The 7500-nt window shown below is 38.7% G+C and overlaps 1 protein-coding gene across 1 annotated transcript in view; it reads left to right on the top strand.

The window, feature by feature from the left end:
- LOC135202339 (uncharacterized) overlaps positions 1-7500 on the top strand; it is a 93253-nt gene that overhangs the window by 28789 nt on the left and 56964 nt on the right. The gene's annotated exons all lie outside the window — the stretch shown is intronic.

Here is a 7500-nt window from a genome sequence, read left to right as displayed (position 1 = left end):
CATAGACCGATGAAGATAGGCCTATGCTATTGATTCGCTGGGTATTTCATTTTACTGGACTTCTTTTAAGCACATTCATTCCATTTCAGTCAAAATTACACTCTATTTTGTTCGTTCTATCTAATCATTGTTCCCGTGCCCAATAATGAGAAAAACTGCACGCACAGGCTATAGCCTTTTATGTCATACGTGTGTCATCAGTATTAAGTATCCACCTTTGTCAAAGTCCAGGGTAAACTCTAAGGCTGAGAACTAGATGGGCCAATGCCATAAAACCAAGTTTTTAGAAAAACGCATTTAAAATATTGCTTCCTTTATTATTATTCAGGTAAGTACAGCAAACGAAAGCTTTTTTTTTTTTGGGGGGGGTGATTGCTTAACTTATAACATTGGCCATTATAGCACTGAAACAGATAAATTTCTAGTTTAGTGACGGTCTTAACTACAATCGGCCATTTTTTGACATTGGCCCTTTTAGTTCTCAGCCCTAGAACTCATGCTAAGTCAAGTAGATGGTCGCACAAAGATATCGTTGATTAACACAATTTGTGAACCACACAATACAGAAATGAGTGCCTCTGAGGTGGATATACGTATATAGGTAGTACCTTTGTCTGGAGATGCTGTCTGACTTAGTGGGATTGGGATTTTTTTTGGTGAGTTTAGGGTTTAGTGAATGTTTACGAGTGTTTAGTGAATGTTTAGGTTTTAATGTTCATTAAGTATTCAGTGAATGATCAGTGAGTGTTTAGGCTTTAGTGAATATTTAGTGTAGTAAGTGTTTAGTGAGTGCTTAGGGTTAAGTGAATATTTAGTGTAGGTATTCAGTGAATATTTAGTGTACGTATTCAGTGAATGTTTAGTGAGTCTTTAGGTTTCAGTGAAGATTTTGTAAATGTTAGTGTTTAGTGAATATTTGGTGTAAATATTCAGTGAATGTTTTGCGTTAATGGTTACTGACTGTTTAGTGTGTAAGTTCAGTAAATGTTTAGTAAGTACCTACTCAGTGAATGTTAATGAGTGTTTAAGGATTAGTGAATGTTAGTGTTTAGTGGTTGTTTAAGGTTTAGTGAATATAAGTGTTTAGTGAATGTTTAGAGTGTAAGTGTTTAGAGTGTGTTTAATGATTGATTAGTGATTGTTCTGTACTGTTTAGTGATTAACGCATGCTTAGAAGTTTAATAGTGAGTATTTAATTTAATGTGTTAGGGTTTAGTGATTTCAATGTATAGTAAGTGCTTAGTGAATAATTGCCAAGTGCTTAGTGTATAGCAAAAACTTAGTGAATTTTTAGTGTATAGAAAGAGCTTACTGAATGCTTAGTGTTTACTGTTTATTAAATGTTTAGGGTCGTGTTTAATGAATGTTTAACGAGTGTTTAGGGTATAGCGAGTAATGAGTATTTAGTTTTATGAGTTTAGTGAGCGTTTAGTGTATAGTGTCTAGTGAGTGCCGAGTATTCAGTTTGTGTTTAGTGTAGAGTGTGAGTGTACACTAAGTGTAAGTGTATAGTGAGTGTTAGTGTGTAAGTGTATAGTGAGTATTAGTGTTTAGTGATTATAGAGTACATTACTGTTTAGTGACTACGCTGAAAAAGTCCTGTAATTTACAGGAACCATTTATGCTAGACATTGTTTAGATTCAAAAGCAGATGTTTAGACCTTGACCACAATGGGAGTGCTTAGTCCAACCTCTTTTTGTTTAGGCCAACCTCTTTTTGTAAGGTAATTTTTCTACATGAAGTTGGGTCAAGTAATAACAATGATAATACCTTTCAATATGGCCGCCCGAGGTCACACGCTCGGCAGGGAGATCGCCACTCCACGTTATTGACGCTCCACGTTAACACTAAGGATAACAGTCGGGAAATGCAAGGGATTTTAAACTTTTGCTGGATGTGTTGTTTAGCTATATAGTCCCGAAAGTGCCTCAGCACTGATCTGTTATAATTATTTGTATGCTTAAAAAATAGATATTTAAAAATGCAAGGCATTCTTGAAAGAAAACCACAATACCACTGGTATCAAGCCATGTTTTAATTGAAATTTCCCGCCTTCCAGCCGATACACAGCACAGCAGTGGCTGTTCCATTCACCTCCCCCTTAACTAACTAGCTAACCAGACGTCCCCGTTTTCAGTGACCTGTTCCCCCGGCTACTGCTGTCCCCGGTTTTCACTGTGACTGAAAGATCCGAAATTGGAATACAGGGAAAAAAAAAAAACGAAAATGTTGATCTAAATACATAGTTGCACACCGTACTACTCGCACTGTACAGTGTAAATAACTAAGGAAATGATAAACAGCTTTGAACGGTATAAATTGCAAGATTACCTTCCAAGAACATAAATCCAAATTTCCCGCCAAACCATCGTCAGTATCGTCATGCACGTCCCTGACTTCCCTCTTGCCTTCCCCCAACAACCAGCCAGCACCACACCACACTCTGGCAGCGGTGTTTCGCTCGTAGATAATTTTAATACTGTTCAGTCATTAGTAAGTAGTCATTAAATTATAGCCAAGCTTGATTTAATCAATTGAATCTTTATTCCATTCCTTTGCAATTTTGGATCACTGAGGTGAGAAAAACTTCTGAATGCTGCTTTATATAAGAATGGTAAGGGCAGTGTCCCCGTTTTACTTTTTCAATGACAAATCGGCGTCATGTTTAGGAGGGTTTTACGCCTCTGAACAAAATGTCCCCGGATTTTGCCTCAGAAATCTAGTCACCTTACCCTAGACAGCATCACAACGTTTCTTGCGCATTTCGAATATTCACGTACTCGTGTAATTTACGTGCAGGCAATGATCAAACTGCCTCTTTTTCTACCTTACTGCCAAATGTGTTTTTATTTACCGACAATGAGATTAAACAATAGTTTCAAGTCCACCGTTCGTTTGCGTTTGACCAGTAGAGTGTTTGTTACAAGCGCGCCATTCGTGTGCTTGTAAATTATAAATCTTTATGTCAGATCTAAACAAGGTGTGAGGGCTGTTTGTATACATAGGCATTCAGATGTATCACTGAAGAAACCTTTTCCAATTTTATAATTCACATTAAGCCTTCGAGTCCGAAACATATTTCAGCCAATCGAGAGCTACCAATGCATATGACACACATATACCTAAAATGTACGTGGTGAGTGGACAGATGACATGAAACAGACTATACTCTGTTTTTTTTTCTATCTGTCCACCCGCCTGTGGTGTTTGCGTATGGTAACACTGCGCCCCGGGCTTTTGATAGTTACGCTATGTGTAAGTTTTAGGTAAATAAAAGGATATCTGGGTGTACATTTGCAAGTGAAATGTGTTTTAATAATTTACTGTAGGCGAATTACACCGTTAATATTCGAAATAGGATATTATTATTGTTGTTGAATGTAAGCTGAATGTAACTATTTAAAGCCAAGGACGCAGTGTTACCATACAAAAACACCACAGGCGGGTGGACAGATGGACTTTTTTTTTTTTTTTTTCTTCTTACCGCACCACTCTCAATTATCTCTATACACTCTTCACCATGCATTATGTACAGTGCTACATATAATGAGAGCATTGCCCCAATCCGCTTTTCCACGTTCTAAAATATCTCTCTCTCTCTCTCTCTCAGAATACGATGCTGTCGACGCACTCGGTCTACAGCATTGATTAAAGGTACACCTTTGGAAACTATGGCACTTTCGTAAGCGATGTCATTTTCTTTATAAATATTCAGATATATGGATTAATGGTAGTATGCATCGCGTAGTTGTCTCCACCTAATTAGAGTGGGTCTAGTCACCATCGCCAATACTCAAGTCCTCATTTTACCAATACTGTAGTTGTATGAACATTAATAGTCTTCAAACGTTGCGTGAATAGCCTGTCCACATTTATTGCGGCTATTCTTTCATCAACAGCAAAATATTGACTAATGTACTAGTAATTACAGACTGAATATTTCAAAAGAAATCAATAATCCGAAAGGATTAGCCTACCAGTGTCAAAGGAGGCGAAGAAGACAGCCATGAACACCGAGAGAGTAGCCATTTTGTTTCCACACTTTGATCCACTTGGAATCCCCGGAAGGGCCCGTCGTCCGCAGGATCTCCCCGAAGCCGTCATCCTGCAAGGCAATCCTTCAGCCAGACGGAAATGGCTTTGTTTAAAGACTGAACAGATGATGGCCTTCTGCGGACGAGAGATCTCTAGGAGAAGGGAGACGTTGGGAGGCCTCGACTCTCCGTCGCCTTCGCTGCCCACCTTCGACTAACTGCCGATTGGCTTCAGTGGTTGGTTTATGGCGGTGCGTTAAATTGCATTGATCGTCTTATCCAATAAACAAATAAAGTAACTATAGTAACCTGCTCGCGCTCTCTCTCTCTCTCAGAATACGATACGACATACGACGCACTCGGTCTATGGTAATTAAGAACGAATTAAAGATACACCTGTGAGACCATATAAGTTCCGTAAGCGATTATATATTCTTCATAAATATTCAGGTATAAGGATTAATGATACCAATTTACTTGTGTAAATGATATGTAATATTTTCTAATACAAGAAAAAAATTATACTTTTTTTCCATCTGTCCACCCGCCTGTGGTGTTTGCGTGGTAACACTGCGTCCCGTGCTTTACATAGTTACGCTTTGTCTAAGTTTTAGGTAAATAAAAGGATATCTGGGTGTACATTTGCAACTGAAAAGTGTTTTAATAATTTACTGTATGCGAATTACACCGTTAATATTCGAAATAGGATATTATTATACTTGTTGAATGTAACTATGTAAAGCCCAGGACGCAGTGTTACCATACGCAAACACCACAGGCGGGTGGACAGATGGAAAAAAACCGAGTAGTCATCATCGCCAATACTCATGTCATTTTGCCAATACTGTAGTTGTATTATGAACATTAATAGTCTTCACACGTTGCGTAAATAGCCTGCCCACAGTCATTATGGCTATTTCCTCACCAACAACAAAATCTTAACTAACTTACCACTAATAATTACTGCCTCAATCAAAAATACTTCAAGAGAAATCAACATTCCGAAAAGTTTAGCCTACTGGCCTACCATTGTTAACGGAGGATAAGAGGGCAGCCATGATGAACTCTGAGCGAGCCGCCATTCTCTTCACACACCTTGACCCACTTGGAATCCTCGGGAGGACCCGTCGTCCACAGGACCTCCCCACCACCGTCATCCTGCACGGCAATCCTTCAGTCCGGCGGAAATTACCTAGTTTTGCGAGTGAAATGTCGATGGCATTCTGTGCGCGAGAGATCTCAAAAGAGAAGGGTGACGTCGATGGTTGACCGCTGACGGAACGCAATGAATCCTCGACTTCCAGTCGCTTTCGCTAGCAGTCAATAGGTAATTGTAAACTAGTTTTGGTGTTAAGTTTATGGCAGTGCTTTAAATTGCATTGATCAAGTAATCCCATAAGCAAAAGTAACTACAATTATCTCTCTGACTCTCCATAAAATATAATACGACGCACTCGGTCTAGAGCAATTAATTACGAATTAAAGGCATTGGTGGACTGGCCAGCTTGACCAGTGGGGGCCCTTTAGGTCCACTTAAGACCATATAATATTTCATTACTGAACAATGTCCTCTGTGTTTTCGCTTATGCATTTTCATATAGTTTATGTAGTTATCATGTAAACTCGATCATAGTATTGTGGCTTAAGATTGGAGTGGGTACCCCTTTCGTCACACGGCAACCACAATTTTTAGACCCAATCCGCCACAGATTAAAGGGATAGGCCTACACCTGTGTGAACCTATGACATTTTCGAAAGCGATTATACATATTCTTTGTAAAAATATTCAGCCATAAGTATGAATGGTATAACCATCTCGTAGTTGCTCCCACTATATTAGAGGAGTTCGGGACGTTTCGAACTAAGTCATTTAGGAGGTAACCACGTTTACGTGCAAAAGGGGGCCGTGTTTAATACCAGCTCCTTGGGAATGTACGTAAACCATAAAATAATGACGGTAAACACCATAACATAACGGGTCTAGTCATTATCAATACTCAAGTCCTCATTTGGCGAATACTGTAGTTGTATGAACAGTAGTTTCACACATTGCATAAATAGTCTGTATGGCCATTCCTTCACCAACAGCAAAATATAACTAGTGTAGCCTACTAATTCCTACAGCCTAAATCAAAAATACTTCAAAAGACATCAATAATCCGAAAAGATTAGCCTCCTAGCCTACCGGTGTCAAAGGAGGCGAAGAAGGCAGCCATGACGAACACTGAGAGAGCAGCCATTTTATTCCCACATTTAGAGCCGATTGGAATACCAGTAAGGACCCCTCGTTCGCAGGACATCGCCGCCGCCGTCATCTTGCACGGCAATCTTTCAGTTCGGCGGAAATTGCTGCGTTTTGGGGTGAATTGTAGAAGGACGACAGATCACTCGGTTCCTCGAAAGAGCAGGGTGACGTCGATGGTTCCAGCCTCCAGGACCAGGAACACGATTAGACCCTCGACTTCCAATCACCTTCACTGCCCGCCCTCCACTAAAATGACGATTGGCTTCGGTGCGTTAAATTGGATTGATCGACTTATTCCATAAACAAATAAAGTAACTATAGTTACCCACTCTCTCTCTCTCTCTCCCTCTCTCTCTCTCTCTCATTGGTTTGGCAAAGTTGAAGGTACGAGCCAACTATGATATATTTACAAAGAGGTGCGATGATAATTATTTAAAGTGGTATATATAGATTTACACACAAGCTTGTATATGTATGCTGCATGAATGTGTGTATGTTTAAGCAAGTGTTACTGTGGTTAAGATCTGCAGTCTTTGTATAGTGTCAAAAGTGAGGCTACAAATTTCAAAATTCATAGTACCTCTTTAGAAAACTCGTGGGGTTGCTAGTTATTTGTATAGGATCTGATTAAATGAAATATAAATAAGACAATTTGGTGTTAAAAAAAACGAAATCCAAGTTAATTGCGTTTAGCATAGGCTACATGGTTAAGCCTATTTCAATAATCAAGGAAATATATTTTCCAGCTTGTTATTTAATAATTTCATTGAATCTCTCAGTTGTGCAATGTTTTGCATGTGGAATTGCGTTCAGGGTCGCATCAAACAAGTATTTTCGTAGGTTTCCACCTTTTTTTTATTTTTCAGTGCATAAGTGAGACTATCATTGTTTACATGATCCGGAGTGTGAATTTGCTTGTCGAGCATTATTTTAATTCGAGTATCTCCTGTTATACTCTCTCTCTCTCTCTGGACCTTTTTATCTAGTCAGGAATAACCAGAGGCCAGTTTTAAGAATTGAGCTGTAGGCCTATTTGGCATGCTCGGGGGCTTCTTTATATTATATATATAAATATATATATATATATATATATATATATATATATATTAATAATATAATATATACATATATATATATTGTGTTGTATAAATCCCTCAAAAACCTCATGAATTTGTGTTATACAACAATGTTTGACTGGATCGAACTGATTACTGGTTACC

Source organism: Macrobrachium nipponense, chromosome 30, assembly GCF_015104395.2.
Source record: "Macrobrachium nipponense isolate FS-2020 chromosome 30, ASM1510439v2, whole genome shotgun sequence".
NCBI classification, from domain to species: domain Eukaryota; kingdom Metazoa; phylum Arthropoda; class Malacostraca; order Decapoda; family Palaemonidae; genus Macrobrachium; species Macrobrachium nipponense.
Note: the sequence above shows the minus strand (reverse complement) of the source record. Positions and strands in the feature narration are given on the sequence as shown.